Raw genomic sequence first — 22,965 nt, 5'->3', positions numbered from 1 at the left:
ATTAAGTGTATAATTAAAAAAGAAGTTAATAAATCCATAATGATATGGTTTACATTTGATTAAATTAAAAGTATAATTTATTAAATTAAACCACCTAGTATTTTAAAAGTGTAAAATACACCCTTATACTTTATATAAAATTAAAAGTCTAATATTATATATATGTATGAGTAAAGAGTCAGTCTTACCGTTAGTAGGCCTCATTCACGAAGCTGGTTTATACGGGGTGTTTAAAGAAACGGCATGTAAAATGACCGCCATTAGGTATCCACTTTTACACACCGCACCCTTGACCAATGGAGGGTTGTTAGTTGAACGGGTAGGATAGGACACAACCTTCCATTATAAGTATAATGAATACAAAGTAACTAAATGTTTTATAAAATTCCCAAATCTTAGTTACTTTAGGAAAAATGTGAATTTGGTGGTAATCCATGAAATTATACTTTGCACCTTGCCGAGACGTTAGTGGAGCGTGTGTGGTTAACCGACACACTATTCTGGGATTGGCAAGAGTGGCAAAGGGTAGCTCGATGTTTATTATAGATCAAAGGAGCGTGTGTGGCTAACCGACACATTGATTACATGATTTGTAACATTGGGTGTACGAAGTATATTTGCATGGGTATTCACACATTGTTTTTGATCATCGGCATCGCAGTCACAAACTTGAAGGGCATAATTGAGATTAAACATGCCATTGAAAATTTCAATGAATCTCAAAAGATCTAGGAGTTTCAATTCATTTAAAACTTAATGTTCGTTTTCGTTTTTCATGGTGGAAATTGGAAAATCGTCATTTACCTACCTTCAAATATTTTGCAACTCGATTACGACATCCCTCTTCTGAGTTGTAGAGTATTGTGTTGGATCCTAGCCTTGATATTTCATTTGAGTGTTTTATCAAGAACTTTTATCAACTAACTTGAATTTTCTCCCTTTTTTAGATGTCTAGTTCTGACAACCATGGTCTTCCTAAATCCTTTGGAAAAAAGTTTCCACCTGAAGATGCTATTCTATGATTGAATCGTGGAAATGGAAATCATGCTTCATTTCCTCTACCTCCTTCTATTGTTTTCCCTAACCCACATGATCGAAAGATTGAAAAGTTCAAACTCACTCAAGCTCTTTTGGCAAGTAAACACGAAGATGGAAAGCCTATGTGTGCACATGTCTTAGAGATAAAGTCACACATTGACAGGTTGAGGATGTTGGGTGTCAATGTTTTAAGGAAGTTGGTTGTTGACTGGGTTCTTCAGTCACTTCCTGACTCATATAGTGAGTTCGTTAAAGAGTACAATATGATGGACCACGACGTGACCCTCATTGATTTGACCTATTTGTTTGTTGCTGCTGAATCAACGATGATTTGGCATACTGGTCAAGCAAATTTGACTAGTCAATCAAACTCCCACACTTCAATGGACACTGGCAAGATTTGAAGTCCAGAAAAGACTAAGTCTGAGATTGTTCCATGTTCTGTTCCAAAGGAATCCATTTTCTTTTATTGCCAAGAGAAGGGGCATTGGTTACGAAGTTGGCCTGACTACCTGATAGATCTAAGAGATGGGAGAGTCAAGATGTATGGCTATGCTTCAGGTAAAATCCACTATCTAACTCTATTAAGTTCCTATTTGTAGATTCGTAATACATGATGTGATAAGATTGCATTTTGATATTTTTTAGGATCGAAGAAAAGAGAGGAAGCGTAAATAAAGAGGTGAGCTGAATCTGATCGCGAAGAAATGGATTTCGATCGTATGGTTCGAAGATCGGATTTTTGAGCTACTACTTTAGAGTTACAATAGATTGCTAAGGAATATTTACATAGTTTTCATTTGTAATCGCATTGTAAGGACAAGATTTTTCCGCATTTTATAGATAAAATAAATTTTGATTTTGTCTTATTTATGTTTCCATGCAATGGCTTTCTTGAAAATTGGTGTTTGAATATTTCTATTGTTAGCAATATTGTGAATGGATTTGATTCTTAATTATGTTATTTGTGGTAATGTCGAGAATTTACCAAATAAGGATAGATTCTTATTGCCCAAGTTTTAGTTGGACAGAAACTTGGAATCATACAACTTGTATTGTATGATGAATGGGAACCTTCATGTTTAGAAAATTAAGACTAATTCCTTGACAAAGAGTCAAGTGAAGGACTAGGAGAACTGGTACACAATGTTGTTCATTGGTAAAGTCCACCACAAAGAACGATAAAATTATTCATTATGATTTGCTAAAAGTTTAGTAAATATGGTTATATTTACAAGATTAAGTGTAATTCTGAATTATTGGAAAGTTTCAATGAATGGCAGAACGAATAAGAAGAATCAATTAGGCAGAAATATAAAAGTTTCTCCAATCTAAGAAGAAGGGAGAGTAATTTTGTATCATGTTTTATGATCGTCCTAATGATTGTGAAACCATATCACAATTAATCCTATAAGTAAATCTTAGTGCACTACTATGGCTAAGAAGAGGGATCAAAATTGTTGAAATGGTTAAATCAAGAGGTCAATCATACTTCGTTCCAATATCGAGTCTTAGAGTCAAGATTGTGACATTGAGCGACACGTATTTAGTAGGTTTGTAATACTCATCAAATGTGGAATAGGAAAAGTTTTCTTATTCCTGCACATTTGAAATTAGTAATTTGTGATGTCTTGGATAATACAAAGACCAACTAGAACCAATTGTGTGAAATGTTTGTCTTGATAGGAATTCGCACTAACCCTTGAATATTTGTTTTGTTAAAGAATGTTTCTTGACAAGAAAATATTATATGTCAACAGGTCAGTGAGAGTTTTAATGATCTTGAAAAGTCTCAAGACTTAATCAAGAGTAAACCTATAGTTAATCACTAGCACATGACTTGAGGTTTATAACCTATCGTGTTGGCATAATTTTGTTTCTGTGCCATTCCCGTTAAGTTAACTATGTATGTGAGTTCTATGAGTTTTGATCTGACTACATAAAAGCAAAGCACCTTGATCAATGGAAAGTACATTGATATGTGTAGGTGAGTTTCTTAACAACCTGGAAGCAATGGTGGGCACTCGTGCTATCATGATGCAAGAAATTAAAATTGAACAAGTTCAATCCATATGAGTTGGATTTGTCACAAACATTGTCTTATGATTATGATTATGATTATGACAAATTCATATGGATATGAACACATACAACATAAAATCTACGTGGCATAAGGTTTCTCTCCGTTTCATGAAAATAATTGTGAGGAAATACTTTAACTAAGATAGATTTTAAGGAGATAGCAGTTGTGAAAATTGCATTCTCAAATTCGATTATTATTACGACATCCCTCTTCATAGTTCGAATTGTGAGATTTGGCATTTAGTTTGAACATTTGAGACTTATTGCTATAAGTACTAGAATCGTTTAGACACACATATAAGCCATCTAAGGAAAGGTGTGCGAGTTTGAGAAGCTTAGATAAAGGCTTATCAAAGCATCTCGTATCAGAAATATGAACTTTCGTTAAGAAATTCAATAAGTATTGTTTTCTGGAAGTTCAACTGATTTTTGGATACATGTCAAAGCTAGTGGGAGCATAAGTGTTATGCTGGTAAAGATATAATCATCATGTTAGTGGGAGCATGATTATTATTTTAAGAGTTGAAAGTTAGCAATATTAATTATAGAAAACAAAAGTTTCACTTTGCAAAGTTGAGGGGGTTGAAAGGTTGTTTTGCTATAATTAAGGGAGAGAATAATATACTTCATTTCAAATCTAAAAGCTTAGATCGAGAAATTTTAATCAAAATTTAGTCAAAAGACATATATGAATAATATGTTGAAAAGATTCAACATAAGGAAATTCTATATATGACAATATTAAAGTAAGAAACTGGTAAAGTATCCCGGTTTCATTATGAATCGTGTCCCATACGCTTCGGGTATAGGATTGATTGCATTTACTGTAATATTTGACCGTTCTAAAATTTTCCAAATGCCTATGGCATTAAGAGAGAAAAGGACTAAAACCAGAACTGACTAAAATAGTTAAAAAAAACTGTCAAGGACGATCTTAGGTGTTGGGTTTTAGTATAATACAACTTCCTATGGTGCACATACAACCCTAAATACCTTGGATCTATGTTTTCACTAATTATACATGCAATGGTGTATCCAAAGTATTAAGCCTATAACTATCATACAATTGTCATATACCACACAAGAATCTAGTTAGGTTAACATACCTTATGATGGAACTTGAAATCTTGATGTATCTAGCCTTAAAGCTTAGCCCCAATAGTGTGGAAGCCTCAAATGAAGTCACAACACATCATGGACAAAGGAAGAGCTTGAGAAAGAATTCCATGCACTCAAGAACACCCATAATATCCAAGAATACACATCTAGGCATTTTTTAGGTTAGGAGCATGTATTTATATGTTGGACTTCAAGGGTCATGAGTATAACCCAAATCCATACCCATGGGTTTATGATCCATGGTTCATGTGACCCAACTCTTTATGTATCCATACATAAACTTGGTCCAACATGGATCATAAGCCCTACACATATAAATATAACTAATTAACATAATTAGTCCCCATAGATTTAATTAGTCTCTTTTTGATCACTAAATTAATTGAAAATTAATTCTTGATCTATACTAATTAAAACCATATGATTTCATATTAATATATTATAACTTATAATATATTAATAAATCATTTATAACCTTCTCTAAAGAGTCCATCCTAACAAATTGTCATGATGATATGCAACCCAAATGGACCATGCTACTCTCGGGTGAAGTACATACCAATAATAGTTATGGGCTTAGACATCTAATCCAACAATCTCCCACTTCGATAAGTCTAAAACTATTATTGCAAGTATGATTCCAAAATCCCGACTAGCAATCGTAGCTCTTAAAGATGCTATCGAACTCTAACCTAGTCAGTGATATGTCCATTAGATAAGGGATCATATATTCCTCCATTCTAGATATCATATGGACTGAGACATGGATTATAATCATTCTCTCTGTCCATCTATTGTATCCTGATTTCTGATTTATGACGACTAACTAATTGAACAAACCAAATCAGTCCAGACTTGGCCAAGCACTTAGCGGCGTCATCACTAAATCATCGAGGGGACCACAAATATCGCTCTTATCCCTCCAAGGGTAAAAGGAATGAATAAACTTCGACTCATATGCTTGCTCTATTTACTCATCAAATCACATACAAAAATGCGTTTTATAACACCAAGTTACTAGTCCATTTTCACATAATCAATGTGTAACTGAATTGTAGACTGCAACTCATATCTCTCAGTTTGAAGAATATAAGATATTATCGTCTCACTAATCACTCGTGATAAAATCCATGAAGTAGTTAGATGAGCGTGGGTTTAATCCAATACTTGAATTTTATTCCAGGAGCACTCATGAACACTGAACCTATTTCTAAACGTCTAAAACACCCAGACAAACTATAGACCCATTCATGGCAGTCTTGCCTCAATACTTACTTGCAAAGTATGATCGACTGTGGATGATTTGAATAACCTAGTTATTCGGGAAGTTAAAACATTCAAAGTGAAACACAAGAATAATACTAATCCTATATGGCCCCAAAACTTTTGAGTGTAAATAAAACACCTTTTATCGAAGCACCATATTGATTACTTATTATTCATGTATAATGTTTCGGATAATCAACTTAATACTTGAATTAAAACAATAGTTATGCCATGCTCGAAGCATGCACACTATCTTTACCTATGGTTCTTCCTTTGTGAAATAGATTAATTGTCAAAATTTCAATGATATGCTCATTTCACAATTCCAAATCCTTATGATAAATGTAAGAATACAAGATTCTTAGACATTTACTGAAATCTGTTAGATTCTAAACTTATATGCAACGATCCTCTTATAATGACTATGCACATAAGTCACAAAGACTTGGCAACATACATTACAAAGTATTCCAATGGAGAGCAATTCCATGGAAACGAAGTCTCACATTCAAAGTACATTCCTTTGAACATCCTTCTTGCATTAAGTTCTCTAATATTACATAGATTCAAATAATAACTTCCACTTATGGAAACATTTCCATATTCCCATTTTGACTATCACTTCTGAACAAGAGTTGCATCCTTTCCAGAATATGTCAATATGGTCCTTTCCAAAATTTACACTATACTTCTAATTGTCCATGAGCAACCAATCTTTGGTAAACCTCAGATTTTCCTCGAAAACTGCTTAGTCATTTTTATTAGTCATATCCAGTTCTAATCCTTTTTCCCTCTTAATGCCCTAGGCATTTGGAAAATTTAGAATGGATGAATATTATAGCACATGTAACTGATCCTATACCTGAAGCATATGGAACATGATTCATGATGTCTTACATAAAGACAAGATACTTTACCAGTCTTTTGCTATAAATTTTTTAATTTGCCATGTTTTCAAAATTCGGACTATGAAGAGGGATGCCGTAATCAAAATCGAATTTTGAAAATGCAACATATATAGCATTTCCTTATGCTGAACCATTCCAACATAACATTCATATATATCCTTGACTAAAGTTGATTAAAATCTCAATCTAAGCTTTTAGAATTGGAATGAAGTAGAAAATCCTCTCCCTTAATTATAGCAAAACAAATTTTCAAAGCGAATTTGAAACTTTTGTTTCCTATAATTAGCATTGCTAACTTGCAACACTAAATCATAATAATCATGCTCCCACTAACATGATAATTATTAGCATAACACTTATTCTCCCACTAGCTTTGACATGTATCTAGAAATCAGCTGGACTTCTGGAAATCAATACTTTATTGATTTTCTTACCAAAGTTCAGATTTCTGATACAAGATGCTTCGATAAGACTTTATCTAAGCTTCCCAAAATCATACACCTTTCCTTAGACAACTCATATGTGTGTCTAAACAATTTTAGAACTATGAAGAGGGATGTCGTAATCATAGTCTCAATTGTTTAGATTTTTTTCATTTCTCACAATTCCATGTTAGTGTGCCTGTTAACCACACGTGCTCCACTAACGACTTTGAGAATGCAAAATATCACAATTGCTATCTACTTAAAATCTACTTAGTGAAAGCGTTTCCTCACCATAATTTTCATGATTCGGAGAGAAACCTTATGACACATAGATTTTTATGGTGTATGTGTTCCTATCCATATAAATTTGTCATAACCATAATCACAAGACAAGGTTAGTGACAAAATCCAAACTCATATGGGCTGAACTTGTTTAATCTTAATTTCTTGCCTCTTGGCAGCGCAAGGGCCTACCATTGCTTCCAGGTTGTTATGCAATCAATTGAGAACTCATAGAACTCACAAGCATAGTCAACCAACTGGAATGGGCATAGAAATAAGAATATGTCAACACGATAGGTTAGAAACCTCAAGTTGTTGGCTAGTGATTAGTAATACTCTTGATTAGTTCTTGAAACTATCTCATGATCTTTTATGACTCCCACTGACCTCTTGACATATAAAATTCTCTGTCAAGAACCATCCTTGACAAAACAAATATTCAAGAGTTAGTGCAGATTCTTATCAAGTTAAACACTTCACACAATTGGTCTTAGTTGGTCTTTGTTTTATCTAAGACATCATAGCTTATCAATTTCAAATGTACAAGAGTAGAAAACATTTTACTCAACATTTGACAAGTGTATTAAACCTTCCTTAAGACTATATCACTCAAGTCACAATCTTGGAGTATAACTCTAAGATTTGATTTTGGAAGAAAGTATGATTCACCTTTTGATTTAACCATTTCAACAATTCCAGATTCCTCTTCTTAGCCATACAAATGCACTAATATGTCCTTAGAGGATCAATTTAATATGGTTTCATAATCACCAAGATAATGATCAACCAAGATACTTAAGCACTCTCCCATCTGTTCAGATTGGAGAAAATTTTATCTTTCTTCCTAATTTTATTCTTCTCATTCGTCCTGCCATAAATTGAAACTTTTCCAATGTTTCCGAATTACACTTAAACTTATAAGTATAATCATATTTACTAAACTTTAGTAAATCATGACGAATAATCTTATCATAACTTGCGGTGGACTTGACCAACGCACAACCAAGTGTACCCAATCCTTTAGTCCTTCACTTGACACACATATACATGTGAACAAGGACTTCGTCTTAATTTCTAAAAGATGAAAATTCTCATTCATCATACAACATAAGTTACATGATTCCAAGTTTCTATCCAACTGAAACTTGGGTGATGAGAATCTTTCCGTATTTGGTATATTATGACACTACCACAAACGAAAGAAACAAATCTATTTTGCAATATTGCTATCAATGGAAACATATAAACAACAATTTTTTCACAATTGCCATTGTAAGGAAACTTAAAATAAGATAAAATAAAAAAAACTTTTCATTATTTATAAAATTTTGCAGAAAAACTTTTCCTTACAATGCAATTGCAAATGAAAACTATGTTGTTATCTATTCCCAAGGTATCTATCATAACTCTTAAGCAGCAACACTCAAAATTCTAATCATCGAACCATGCGATTGAAATCCATCTCTTCGCGATCAGACTCAGCTTACTCTTTCTTTAAGTTTCCTTACATTTCCTTGATTCTTCAAAAATCATAATGTAATTACATTACATCATGTATTAAGAATCTCTAAACAGGAACTTAATAGAGTTAGATAGTTGACTTTACCTGAAATAAAGTTAAACTTTTTGACTTTACTATCTTTTAGATATCTCAGGTAGTCAGGGCAGGATCGCTTCCAACGTCCCTTTAAATGGCAAGAACAATCCCAAAACCGACCTTTCTTAAGTTTAAACTCTCTGACTTAAGCCAATTTCTCTCCATAGAAGAAGAAATCATTTCTGGAATATCACTATTGTCCATGGAAACTTGGGAAGTAGATCTTCCAATCAAATTTTCTTTACCACTGCTCTAAATCATTGCTGATTTAGCAGCAACAAGCAAATAGGTAAGATCGATAAGGGTCATGTTGTGATCTGTCATCAGGGAGTGACTGAAGAACCAAGTGAACAGCCAGCTACCTCGAGACTTCGACACCCAACACTCCCGGCTTGTCAATATGTGACTTAATCTCCAATATGTAAGCACATATAGACTTTGCTTGCCTATAGGGATTGAGTGACCTTGAACTTTTGGGTCAGGGAGAACTATTAGAGGAGGTGGAAGAAGTGAAGTATGATTTCCAGTCCCATTAATTCACAATAAAGAGATTAATCTTTCACCTTGATTGCCATGTGGGATATCATCTTCATTAGGAAAGCTTTATCCAAAGGATAAGGAAGACCATATATAACAGCTCAAATTTTCGAATAAAATTTTCATTTAAAATAAAACAATTTCACTCAACAATGGTATTTATTCCAAATTTCATTTCAAAATACAATTTAAAGGATCCCCAAGATCTCCAACAATGGCAGTGTGTACGCGTCACGCCGGCGCCTTCCCACGGTCCTCGCTAGTACCTGAAACACATACATACAACTTGTAAGCATAAATGCTTAGTGAGTTCCCCAGTATACGACTTACACACATACGCCTTTCCAGGCCCTGACCTTCCGGTCCACAATACATTGCCTTCCGGCCCGTAACATAATTGCCTTCCGGCCCATGACATATCGCCTTCCGGCCCGTATCATATTGCCTTCCGGCCCACAGTATATTGCCTTCCGGCCCATGACATTTACAACACATAGTACATATAACTTAACACACATAGCACGTAGCACATACATCATACCTGACCTTTCTGCCACATAATATATCGCCTTCCGGCCCACATAAACATACATATCATGCATAGCATCTATCTTTCTATTTATAACATAAATAACACATATCATATACGACCTTCCGGTCTCACAGTCAAACCCTTCTGGGTGGAGTATAGTGAGAAAACTCACCTCTTAGTATGTAGGCTAGAACTCTTGAAACTACTCGCACTCAATCCGCCAAACTGCAGACTCCCTATAATACCACATACCCTTATTAATAATCTTATCAAACAAGACAATTGACCCTACGAAATTACATGCAGGTCAACTCTGGTCAACGGTCAACTTGACCGGACTCGTCGAGTGCAAAGGCGACTCGGCGAGTCTAGACGTCCTCCCCAACTTCCCTGTTGTTCCCCTTTCTACCCGTCGAGTATCCCTCCTGACTCGACGAGATCCTCGTGGAAGAATCGCGGGGCCACCCCGACTCCACTCGCCGAGTCTAAAGAACAACTCGGCGAGTCCCAGTGAGCCTTCAAGATACTCGCCGAGTCTGAAGAACAACTCGGCCGAGTCCCAGTGAGCCTTCAAGCTACTCGCCGAGTCTGATCATTGGACTCGGCGAGTCCATGCCATGCAGTCGATCAACTGCCTCCTGTAATCCGCATGGTTCCGATATATATATATATATATATATATATATATATATATATATACATGGGACTCCCTGGACCTCTAAACATACTATTACTGGGATTTAAACGCTTGGTAACAACATTATAATCTATCTAATCACTAAATGGGTTTCATAAACCCTAGATTCGTGCTCACCATCAAAACAACAGAAATGGGCCGAGTATTACCTGAAGAACGTGATCTCTGTGCCCCCAACCTTCAGAACTCAATCCTCTTGATCTTCCTTTGACCAAAACCTTGCCTCTTCTTGCCTAACAATCTCCTCAAGGTCCCCAATAGCCTTCCCTTCTCCTCTAATCGTCCACAGATGCTAGGTGCTTCACAATCGGCCAAAAAAACGTACAGTGACGGCCTAAGAGGCATTATATACGCTCCAAACTAAACGGCTAGGGTTTCTGCTGAACAGCGTCGACTCGTCGAGTCCATATCTGGACTCGTCGAGTCCAGTCGCGCATCCGCGACCAAGCCTGTGGTCCTACTCGGCGAGTCAGGCACCAACTCGCCGAGTCCCTTCCTAAAATGTCCCCAAAAATAGTTTTAAAACAATACCTGAAATACCGGGCTGTTACACCATAGTTGTCATAACTAGACATCTATGAGGGTGAAATTGAAGATTAGTTGATTTAAGTCCTTAATATAACACCATATATATGAAATATTAAGGCTAGGACCCAACACAATATGTTAAAACTTGGAAGAGGGATGCCGTAATCCAAGCTACAAAATATTTGAAGGTAGGTAAATGACAATTTACCAATTTCCACCATGAAAAATGAAAAATGAATTTTAGGTTTTAAGTGAATTGAAACTCCTAGATCCTTTGAGATTCATTGAACTTTTCAATGGCATGTTTAAATCTCGATTGTGCCCTTCAAGTTTATGATTGGGATGCCGAGGATCACAAACAAAGAGTGAATAACCATGCAAATTGGCTTGGTACACCAAATGTTACAACCACCTAATCAATATGTCGGTTAACCACATACGTTCCATCAATCTGTGATTAACATCAAGCTACCCTTTTCCACACGTTGTCAGTCCCATATTAGTGTGCCGGTTAACCACACACGCTCCACTAACGCCTTAACAATGTGCAAAGTGCAATTTCATGGGTTAGCACAAAATTCACATTTTCCTAAGTAACTAAGATTGAGAATTTATAAATGTTTAGTTACTTAGTGTTTATCATTATACTTTTAATGAAAGGAAAGTTATAGTCTTGTCCTACCCGTTTGGCTAATGACCCTCCACCAGTCAAGGAAGCGGTGGATGAGAGTAGACACCCATTAAACTGCCATTTTATAGGCAGTAACCTTTTACCCCCTTATAGATTGGCTTCGTGAATGAGGCCTACTAACAGTAAGACTGGCTTTTACTCTTACGCATATATATACAAATATTAAAGTTTTAATACTATAATAGTATAAGGGTTGAATTTTAAACTTTTAAACTTCTAAGGTCTAATTTGGAATTAAAGTATACATGGGGAGGTAACTTTTACAAATTCCAAAACTTGAGTACAAGTTTTGAAACTTTTCAAAACTCTTCAATTTCATAACATATGAGTTTAATAAAACGTTTAATGAAGAGACTCTTGAACATCCATAACTTGAGGACAAGTTATGGAGTTTATAAAACTATTTATGAGGAACAAGACTCTTCAAATGTGTAATCTATGGTTTTAATGGCACTTTAACTAAAAAGACTTTTGGTTTTCCATAACTTGAGGACAATTTATGGAATCCATTAACAAACATCAAGATCATCAATTCAACTAACAAGCATGTCAAGAAAAACTATGATCTGGATTAAACTCATGAACAAGACAATTCAAATCAAACAATTTTCATGTAATTAGCCTAACCATTAAACTAATATAAAACATGAAACTTTTGACAATTATCTTTTGAATTGGATTAGAATGATCATTACCATATCAAAAATAGGTTTATAGGTTCAAAAATAGCTTAGGGTAATGATTGTAGTCCAATTCCAGCCAAAAAACTCGAATATATGTTGTTAGGGGCTCTAACTCGTCAAGTTCATGATCCAACTCGACGAGTTGAATGAGTTTACACATGGAATCATTGAGTCACTCTATGGACTCGGTGAGTCAGCTATCCAGACAACAAAAAAAACGATTTTTCAGCATTTTGCATCAAGTATAATTGAAAACAACCCATGTCTTTGATACTATACCGTAGTTGGGTTTTAGTATAATACAACATCCTATGGTGCACATACAACCGTACATACCTTGGATCTATGTTTTCACTAATTATACATGCAATGGTTTTTCCAAGGTATTAAACCTATAACTAGCATACAATTGTCATATACCACACAAGAATCTAGTTAGGGTAACATACCTTATGATGGATCTTGAGGTCTTGATGTATCTAGCCTTAAGAGCTTAGCCCCAATAGTGTGGAAGCCTAAAATGAAGTCACAACACATCATTGACTAAGGGGGTGCTTGAGAGAAAATTCCATGCACTCAAAAACACCCATAATCTCCAAGAATACACATCTAGGCGTTTTTTAGGTTAGGAGCATGTATTTATATGTTGGATTTCAAGGTTCATGGGTATAATCCAAATCCATACCGATGGTTTTATGATCCATGGTTCATGTGGCCCAACTCTTTATGTATCCATACATAAACTTGGTCCTACATGGATCATAAGCCCAACACATATAAATATAACTAATTAATATAATTAGTCCCCATAGATTTAATTAGTCTCCTTTTGATCTCTAAATTAATTCCAAATTAATTCTTGATCAATACTAATTAAAACCATATGATTTCATATTAATATATTATTACTTATAATATATTAATAAATCATATATAACCTTCTCTCAAGAGTCCATCCTAACAAATTGTCCTGATGATATGCAAACCAAATGGACCATGCTACTCTCGGGTGAAGTACGTACCAATAATAGTTATGGGCTTAGACATCTAATCCAACATAAGGTTCGATGAGGATTATATGATCCCTTATCTAAAGGATGTATATCTGATAAGATCAGAGTTGACAATGGTTTTTGAAGGCTACGATTGTTGATCAGGTTCTAAAGTCGTACCTGCAAAATAGTTATTAGACTTATCCAAGTGGGATACTGTTGGATTAGTGTCTAAGACCATAACTATTTTGGTATGTACTTACCCGATTATGAGCATAGTCCTTTTTGGTTGCCTTCACCATAGCAACTTATAGGATGAATTAAGGAGAAAGAGTATTAATTATGATTTATTAATATATTATAAGAATAATATATTAAAAGATAAATCATATTATTTAATTAATATTAATCAAGAATTAATTTAGAATTAATTTAGTGGTCAAAAGAGATTAATTAAATAAAGGGGATTGATATTGCAAATCATTGATAGTTGCCTAAATGGGCTGATAGACTCCATAGAGTTGGAGTGGACGAAATTTATGGGGAAGCCCATAAGATTTCGTCCAAGACCACTAAAGAGGGAGTTCATGGGCTTCTTAAGGCCTAAGCAGCTGGATTAGGGTTTCCTAGTTGATAGCCCTAGAAGCCTAAGTATAAAAGGAGCCCTTGGGTAAGCCAAAAACATCCCTAACCTTCTAAGAGAAACCATTGGACGTTTTTGGTGCCTCTTCCCTCTTTCTTGTTCATCTTGTTGCTAAGTGGTGTTTGTGAATCCATTAGAGGTGTAACACTTGAGGCACTAGGCTTTCAGAAGTCAGTCTAAGGAAGAACTGAGATTGTTATTGCTACATAACAATTAAGGTAAGATCTAACCCTATTTTCATATGTGATTTCGATTATCGTATGCTAGATCTAGGGTTTTTGAACTTTGGATATTTTGCATGCACAATTAGATAAACCTAGATCCAAAGTTTTAGGGTTTTGCATGTGTACCAGAGGATTGATGTATAACATAAAACCCATCACATTCGTGCGATTCCAGACTCATACTGAGGATCTGAATATCTTAACAATTCTTTTTAAGAAAAAGAACTTTATTCAAACAAAAAAAATATAGTGCGTACAGTCAACCAGAGCTCATAAAAGGAAAGTGATTCCCAAAATATTCATATTTGTTATGTCTGTTGATATATGATATGGTAGAAATTCATGCTAGTGATCTTTTTAGTAATTTCCAGTTAGAATCGCCTGATACTTAAGATGCCTTATAGCCTAAGGATTTGCTTGTTAATTGCTACATAGAACCCATATTAATATTAATTAGTTATGTGACAAATATGATAAGTTTCATGCTCCCAAAATTAAATAGTTTTAGATTGCCTGATTTGGCGCTATTGCGTAGCTCTTGTCTGAGTCCAACTATTGTAGTGCCAGATTATTCTGTCGACGAACTGTTTGATTTTAGAGGCATGCAATTGTATTCATCAAATAATTAGTTAGTATTAGTAAAAGTTCTTCCTCGACAAGTAGTAGGGTAAAATGGAAGTATTCCTATAACGAGAGTCTAGGAAATTGAATATATGCTTACTAGGGTGTATATTCATGCGGTAGGGCATCGGTAAAAACGCAAAATCCTTGTAGATTCTAACAAGATCTTTTGTATGTGCTCGTCGAGACACATGGATATATCTTTAGTGGTCGTCATGTGTAGTGTTGGAAAGTGACTTGGAAACTTCGGGACAATTTTTGGGACAAGTATGAGTAGGTGTGAAAGGTAGTAGATGCCTACACTACCAGAAGCACATGACTCACACTTGGATCTAGAAGTGTCAAAAAGTTACTAAGGTATTGGTAGATAGTGTAGCTAACACTATAAAATTCCTTTGCATTGTCATTACATGTTGTACGGTGATGTTTAGAAGAGTGAATTGAAGTTCGGGACTAAGTAGGAATAAAAGACTGAGTTCGAAAAAAATAAATATGCTTAAGAGAATGGATTCGGAGAAACTTTTCCGACATAGTGCCAACTTTAGTCAAGAGATTTAAGAAGGATATGATCATGGTGATCGAGAAAAAAGAATTGCAGCCTTCGTTGGGGCGAAGTAACTGGCGACTGGAGTTGCTACCTATTTTTGGTGTGGTTGTATGTTGACATCTCATAACCTAAGGAAGAAGGATCAAGCTTCTGACACAAGAAGAATAAGAGAAAGAAGGTGTCTTCCATACAAGGGTTTATCTCGTAGAGACAAGAATTCAACTCGCCATGAATCTTTTTGTAACAAAACGTTATTAGTTTATGATCGCTAAGTTAATTATTGTAGTTAAGATAGATACCACTTCATAAGACGAGTTGGAATGGAATGTGTGTGCTCATTGGAAGTTGATTCTACGGATCAAAAGTTGGGACTGAAGCAGAGGATAACAGAACATGTGTAGATTCAGGCACATCGATTGGAAAATAGGTTCAAACCAATAGATTCTCGCTCAAGAGATTAGGAAAGTGGAGTTTATTGTAGAAAGACACATACGAGTGTCTTCCGTACGTTTGCATCCGGGTGTTTCGGAAATGGTTGAGATGACCATTACGAGAGGATCAGTGGGAACACGACAATTCGATTGGTCTAGAGAGAAATAAAAGGATATTAGATTTAGGAGTCATCGTTGTTATTAGTATTTTTTGCTAAGATAACCATATCCTCCTATACCGTTAGTTATATATATATATATATATATATATATATATATATATATATATATATATGCATCAGTGAGTTTCTTGACAACCTTGTGCTTGGAAAAACATTGATCTACTTCTATCTATGATACAAGGAGATCACTTGCAATAAATACAAGTAGGAGTAATATGATGGAAATATCAAAGGTCATTGGATATGACAAACATGAGTTTCTTCAAAGTCAAAAGGAGATACAGATAGCATAAGCAAAGCTAGTTTGGATTGGTGGTGAGAAATATTTGACGATGGGTCGAACCCAAGTGGGGGAGAATCGATCCCTGAAGTGAAAGGAAGTTTGAATTTTGGTTTCAACGACAAAAGTACAGGAGATTTGTGACACAATAGGTGGAAATTATTCGTTTTAATTATTACGGTTAAAAGAAGAAGGGAGTCTTCTACAAGAATACCCATTAGATTATATATGTCCCAAGGAATGGTTAGATTTTCCTTTATAGCATTAGGTAGAATCCAGGAGTTACCAAATCCACTAGTTCAACTCAGATGGCCAAGAAAACCATATAGATTTCCACGTTCAAGGGTATAGGATTTATCCTCATAGCATGGGAGCCATATGGCTAGAAATTCATTAGGTCACATAGTTCACTATAAGGAGTGTCAAATGCTTTCTGTAGAAAAAGGATGGACCATTCAATACATATATCAGACTTAGAGAGTTTGAGTTAAGCCACAGTAAGCATCTAGTAAAATTACGTCTAGGATTGACGGTAGTAGAAGCGATGACAAAAGTAAGCTCGTTTTCTTTAGGAATCACCATTTGAGGCGCGTATAAGTAAGACAAGAGAAGCCTAGGAACAGATCGTTTGAAAATGGATGTGTCCATTAAAAGAGGGAGCAATACCTTCCAAAGTTTACTACTGTATTAACGGTATACATTATAGGATGGGTGAATCAAGTCGTTAATCCATATGCGAACAATTAATCTTGAGGTTATAAGTAGCAGTAAGGATAACTAAGGACCCCTATAATGGATTAGTAAGGTTCAGAAACGACTGTTCGTTAACGCCTATGTAAGCAGTTTTGGTTGCTGAAGATTCAGCCATGGAGACGCCTCACCGGTGCAAGCGTGATTGTAGTAGTAAAAAAAATCAACCTGCAAGCAACAAGAGGATCCAAGGATTTCTTCTGGGACTTAGAATGGTAGTGAGGCGGCAGGATATCGTCAGAAAATTGTTTAAGCTCTCCAATTTTTCTTAGATGAAAAAGTTAGATTGACAATAAAGGACACCTAAGATTGAAAAAAGTTAGAGTAAGTTCCTAGGTACGTATGTTCAATTGAAGGTCACGTTCGAGTGAGATTACGTATGCGTCTAGTGATGCAACAATGTTATTTTAGACTTCAGGGTATACTACGTGTTTGGTTTATTTATTCCTTTTATTGATAAATGAATAAGATATTATAAGACTATAATCGAATCTATAAAATGTCTAGGTTAATATAGGGAAACGATTAGACTTTAGCATCCATGCTACATAAGTTAAGGGTCTCAGATTGGTTGTAGCCTCAAGAGGCTAATTAGCAAAGGCATGTTGTGATTTATATACCCAATGGGGGATGATGACAACAATGATCTAGTATCGTAGTACTAGTAGTTTGATTATGTCATGACTTATCCCGAATGTGTGTGTATGAGATTGATCGAACGTCAGTTTTGTTCCAATGTAGGTAGAGTAGGTAGAGCCTTGCGAGAAGGCTATTGGTGGTCTAGTGTTCGTTATGATTCAATATATTGAAAGATGAGCAAGCCTTATTATGAGTTTGTCACAAATATTAGAGTATTGATTCCCGAGTTTTCAAACCAGTTATGGTAGATTTGATTAAAATCAGGATGTTGGAACAAATGAAATAGGTAGAGAGACCACTTGCAATCTAGGTTCGTGTGTGTTTCAAAAGGATGCCATAGAAAGATGTTGTAAGACACAACGCCATATTGGTATACCATAAGCCTTTTATAGGCACATGTTTCAAAAATAAGATTCCGTTAGGATGTCATATGTAAATTCACCTAATTACTCGCTTCTTAACAAGTCGACGGTATTCCTAGTCACAAAACGAATCAACATTTTACGTCTAAATGCGATTTTCAGTCGTAGAGTAAAAATTCTAGAGGTCCAGACCAACGAGTTCCCAGTTCTGGAAGACTTCACAAAGAGTTTGAGAATACATTTAAGGTAGAAAATGTCATTCTACGATTTACTAAGCATAAATGAACATATCGATGGGGAGAATTGGCTAGCTCCCAAGTGATCACGTGAACCCCTAGTAGGATAATGTGTATGCATTATTTTATGGTGCGCTAAGATTAGAATTTCATAGAGGAAATCTTTGTAAGTGGGAGAGAAACGTAACACCCGTATTTTCAATAAACAATTAACCTGTTATATTTTAAGACATTAATCATACATCATAAAATTTAGATATGGCGTAAAATAACACCTGATATTTTGATAATATATCGTATTTAGATCTTATATAAATTCAAAATTATATTTATGAAAATTAGATTTAGAGATGATATTTGATATATGTTTAACCAAAATATATATAATTATGAAGTTAACCCATTATAAATTGAATATTATAATTATATGAAGACCATGGAAACTAAGAAAAAGAAAAAGTATAGTTTACGACATCATTTATCAAACTTTAAATTAAATTCGTCGGTAAATAATATCTATTATATATTAAGTTCTATTTTGATTAAAAATCGCAATTTATTGATATATTTTACGAAGACATCATGCGTAACAATATAAAGATATAAAGTGTTTTCAATATATTAGATATAATTCAGATTACGACAAAAATATATCAAAAAGTATATAAAAATGAAATAATTTCTTATATATATATATATATATATATATATATATATATATATATATATATATATATATATATATAAATTAAACTAGTACTTATTATAAAATAAACATGTATATAATATGTTTGTTATTGAAGTATAGGTTTATGAAATAAAAGAGAACATGTTGGTATATGCATGTAAAGCAAAATGGATTCATATTCTTACACAAAATGGATCCACATTTGCTATGTAAAGATTCAAGAATTTAATATAATAAAATGAAGATAAGAATATAGGTGAACTGGAGTTTAAGCAATAATTGATACGTGTAGTAATCTGTATGAATAAAAAATTAATTAAATGTACACGTGTTTATTTTGTGTGAATGACTAATTGTTTTGAGCACGTACAAATAGAAATTTATGAATGAAAATATTAGTATAAATTGAACTTCACGGCTTCATATTTACTCGTTCCTTTTATTTTTCAAATATCTCTCTTCCTTGAGATCTCAAGTCTTTGCGGTTCGATTTCTCGATCTGTAATTTAATTAACAAAACTCTAAGTTTCAAAACTGTTTAGGTTAGTTATCTAACTATTATATATATATATATATATATATATATATATATATATATATATATATATATATATATATATATAGAGAGAGAGAGAGAGAGAGAGAGAGAGAGAGAGAGCTAGTAGAGTAAAAATATAGTTTTTATGTGCATTATAATATTATACCTCAATTATTGAGTAGAGCCGAAAGTATAGTCTTTATGTGCTTATTGTTACTATACTAGAATTAGTAAAATAGTGTCGAAAGTGTAATCTTTATGTGTTTAAATGTTATTATATTTAAGTTATTACGGTTAAGTTAGGGGTTGATGGTGGAACGACGACAGGTTGGGAGCGTATAGACCCATGTGTTGATGAAAAAATGGCAGGTTGGCCGTAAGTCTGCATACACATATTATTGGTGGATCGGCAAAATATCGTGAGCCAATTGGTGGATCGGCGAAAGGCCATGAGCCATTGTTTGTATGCATGTATATGTATTGTGATATATGGTATCCCGAGAAACTCACTAAGCATCGACTTACAGTTGTTGAATAACTATTTTTCAGGTTGTTCTTCGAAGAAATTAATAATGTTTTTAAACTTCTGCTAAAACTCTCTTTTATATTTAATAAAGGTATGACAATGATCTTTTAATAAAGATGAGTTTTTGCATTTGTGTTATATATATATATATATATATATATATATATATATATATATATATATATATATATTAACAAAAAAATGAACAATTTTGTGTTGAAAATCGGGACGTAACCAAAGATGTGGCTCTCAAGCAGATGGAATAGGGATACTGCTGTTGAGGATGATGAGATGCTTTTAACAAAGGAAAATGTTGGTGGAATTTTGCAAAGACGTGTACCTGTGGTCAAACCTAAACCTCTATCTCAATCCCAACCCCCTTCACACTTTTGGGAAACTTTAAGGACCCAAGAGGTTGATGATGATGATGATATGATGGGTCCCACTAAGCCTATTGATTTTGGGAGAGGGACAAGAACATTAGTTATAAATATTATTATTCAAAAATTGGGATGAGGTATGTGATGGGAGTACAGATCATGATTGAGTTGCAGGTTAAGGCTTTGGTTGAAAATTTTAATGTGTGTCCTATAATCGTTGATATGGTGGAGCCCATTTGGTTAAGATTTGTGGCATACACTGAGCTTTTAGTGATGATTGGGTTGATGATGTTATTAATGAATTAGAATATCAAGTATAAGGTATTCGTTTGAATGTTTTTTTTTGGTATTTTTATAAACTGAAATACTTACATTTACTTATTCTATTTCAATGGAAACAGAAGCTATTGCACCAAATGCCAAACACAAATATGAAACGCATAACATACTCGGAAATGATCCGTAATGATATGGTATAGATCCATAAGAAAAACAATACCATTACCCTATTCTTTAGCCATTTCTATTTTACTCTGCCACATGGCACGAGAGCCAATTTATTTAACTAATATAGTAAAATGGACACTTGAAGGAAAACTCCCTTATTTCACAGCCTTTCTTAAAATAGAAAAACAAATCGGATCCCCAACTAACGTGTGTCCATTAAGTTCAAGCCGTATGTTCAAATCATTACATTGTATTTCTATTCAGAAGTTGGAATCATAAGCTGCTTCAATTGCTCATTCCATTGGATTGGGATAACGTCCGATCAACTTCTATGGAATTGCTGGCCGGTATCTCGAGCAACTGTCTCTTCCAGTTGAGACTATTCTCCCTCATGCTTCCCAGATTTATGAGTGGTCAATGCCACCTGAGCTTTGGTTGTTTGGAAATGAATTTCGACTTCCTACACTTGCTTTTATCTTGTATACACTTATTTTTTCAATTAGGATTCTTTATAAGACACACGGTTTTGGGAAGTCGGAAAAGGGTTTGGCGAAGAGAAAAGACGGAAAGGAATCTAAGATTTTGTATACAAAGGCGGAATCAGAATCAGAATCGGAATTAGAATGCGTGATGTTGTCTCTTTCTAATAATCTTGTTTTCGAGAGTTATGATCAACGACTACCGAAACAATCGAATTTGGATGCTACATAGATTTTACTTTTTCTCGAGTCAAAATACAGTCAACTCCTAGATACAAGTGGTAAGCTCTTACAAATTTTAATTTAGACTTTATACCCTAATCTGAATATGGTATAAATCGTTGCAACCTTTGATTTTCATGAAATTTATAATACATCAAGTTGTTTCATATGTTTAGGTTAGTGATGGAATAAGGAAAGGAATGGAATTTTTCATTACATTCTGATCCTTGGTTATTCCATTCCATCCAACTACACCTACTCGTATTATTTTTCGAACAAATTGTCCTCTTTGTTTGGTTGTTGATGGTAGGGATCTTGAAACGTATCTTGAATATTGCAAGAATGTAGTGTTTGCTGGTGTGGAATTGTCATTTGAGGATCATGAAGAAGATAAGATAATAATAGATCTTTGGAATTATTATCATAACGAAGAGGTATGTATGACATGATATAATTGAGGAGAGATTTACATATGGAATTCATGATAAGTTTTTTTAGGAGGATCACAAGCCAGGATCTCCAAGCTCTAATTGTGGTTCTCACAAGAGACCTCTTGCTTTTTCCGAAACCAACACTAACATGAACATGGTGAAGAAACCTAAAGATGACAATGATGCCAAAGTTAGCAACGAGACCTAAAAAGAAAAGGCAATAAGACGAATGATATCAAATATGGAAGAGAAAAGATTTTGTTATAATCCTCCAAGGACTAAAATTAAAAGAACTGGTGATTATTTACATTATACAAGGAAAAAAGACGATTGAAACTATATGTATGTTGCACATGCAGATTATTATATTTTATTAAGATCATATGCGAGAGTGGTTCGACTCGATGTTAGGAATATGCATGGTGCAGTGTTGAGTTTTGAGAGGCATTTGGCATGGCTTGAGAAGAATATTGATCAATGCATGAAAGAAATGCCTAGTAGTAATCAGGTGTCTTGTGAGCTTTGTCAAGAAGATGATATGAATGGTGATGAATCCGCGGATTTTTCTAAGTTAAACTTGAAACATTTTATGTATATAATAATGCAAGATTGAGAATGTTAAGACTTGAAAGGCCTGGTTACAATTTAAGCCATTCATAGTCTAAAATCTTTTAGGACCAATTTGGATCGAATTTGGAACACAAAAATAGTCTTAAATCTTAGCCTACATCATTACCACGGTCACATCACCATCTAAGTTTGATTCAATTTTGGGCCTTGTGAACAACACCAAAATAATATGTCCATAGTCAAGAATAACATCCTAATAAAATAGATTTATTTCAGCCTATTTTTGACAGCCTACTTAGGCTATTTTAAATTTTCTCGTAAAACTATTTTTTGAGGCTATTTTATGCTCTTTAATGTTGAACACGACTCTTTGTATGAGAAACAATAATACT

At 34.3% G+C, this 22,965-nt stretch overlaps 1 pseudogene; it reads left to right on the top strand.

Annotated features, from left to right (window-relative positions):
* Nucleotides 1–22,616, top strand: part of LOC145067547 (TATA box-binding protein-associated factor RNA polymerase I subunit B-like) — a 45,727-nt pseudogene extending 23,111 nt beyond the window's left edge.
* The last annotated feature ends 349 nt before the right edge of the window (nucleotides 22,617–22,965 follow it).

The sequence above is a fragment of the Lactuca serriola genome, chromosome 8, assembly GCF_051521515.1.
Source record: "Lactuca serriola cultivar US96UC23 chromosome 8, Lser_US96UC23_V15, whole genome shotgun sequence".
Classification (NCBI taxonomy): domain Eukaryota; kingdom Viridiplantae; phylum Streptophyta; class Magnoliopsida; order Asterales; family Asteraceae; genus Lactuca; species Lactuca serriola.
The sequence above is the reverse complement of the archived record's forward strand: the minus strand, read 5'-3'. Positions and strand labels throughout refer to the sequence as shown.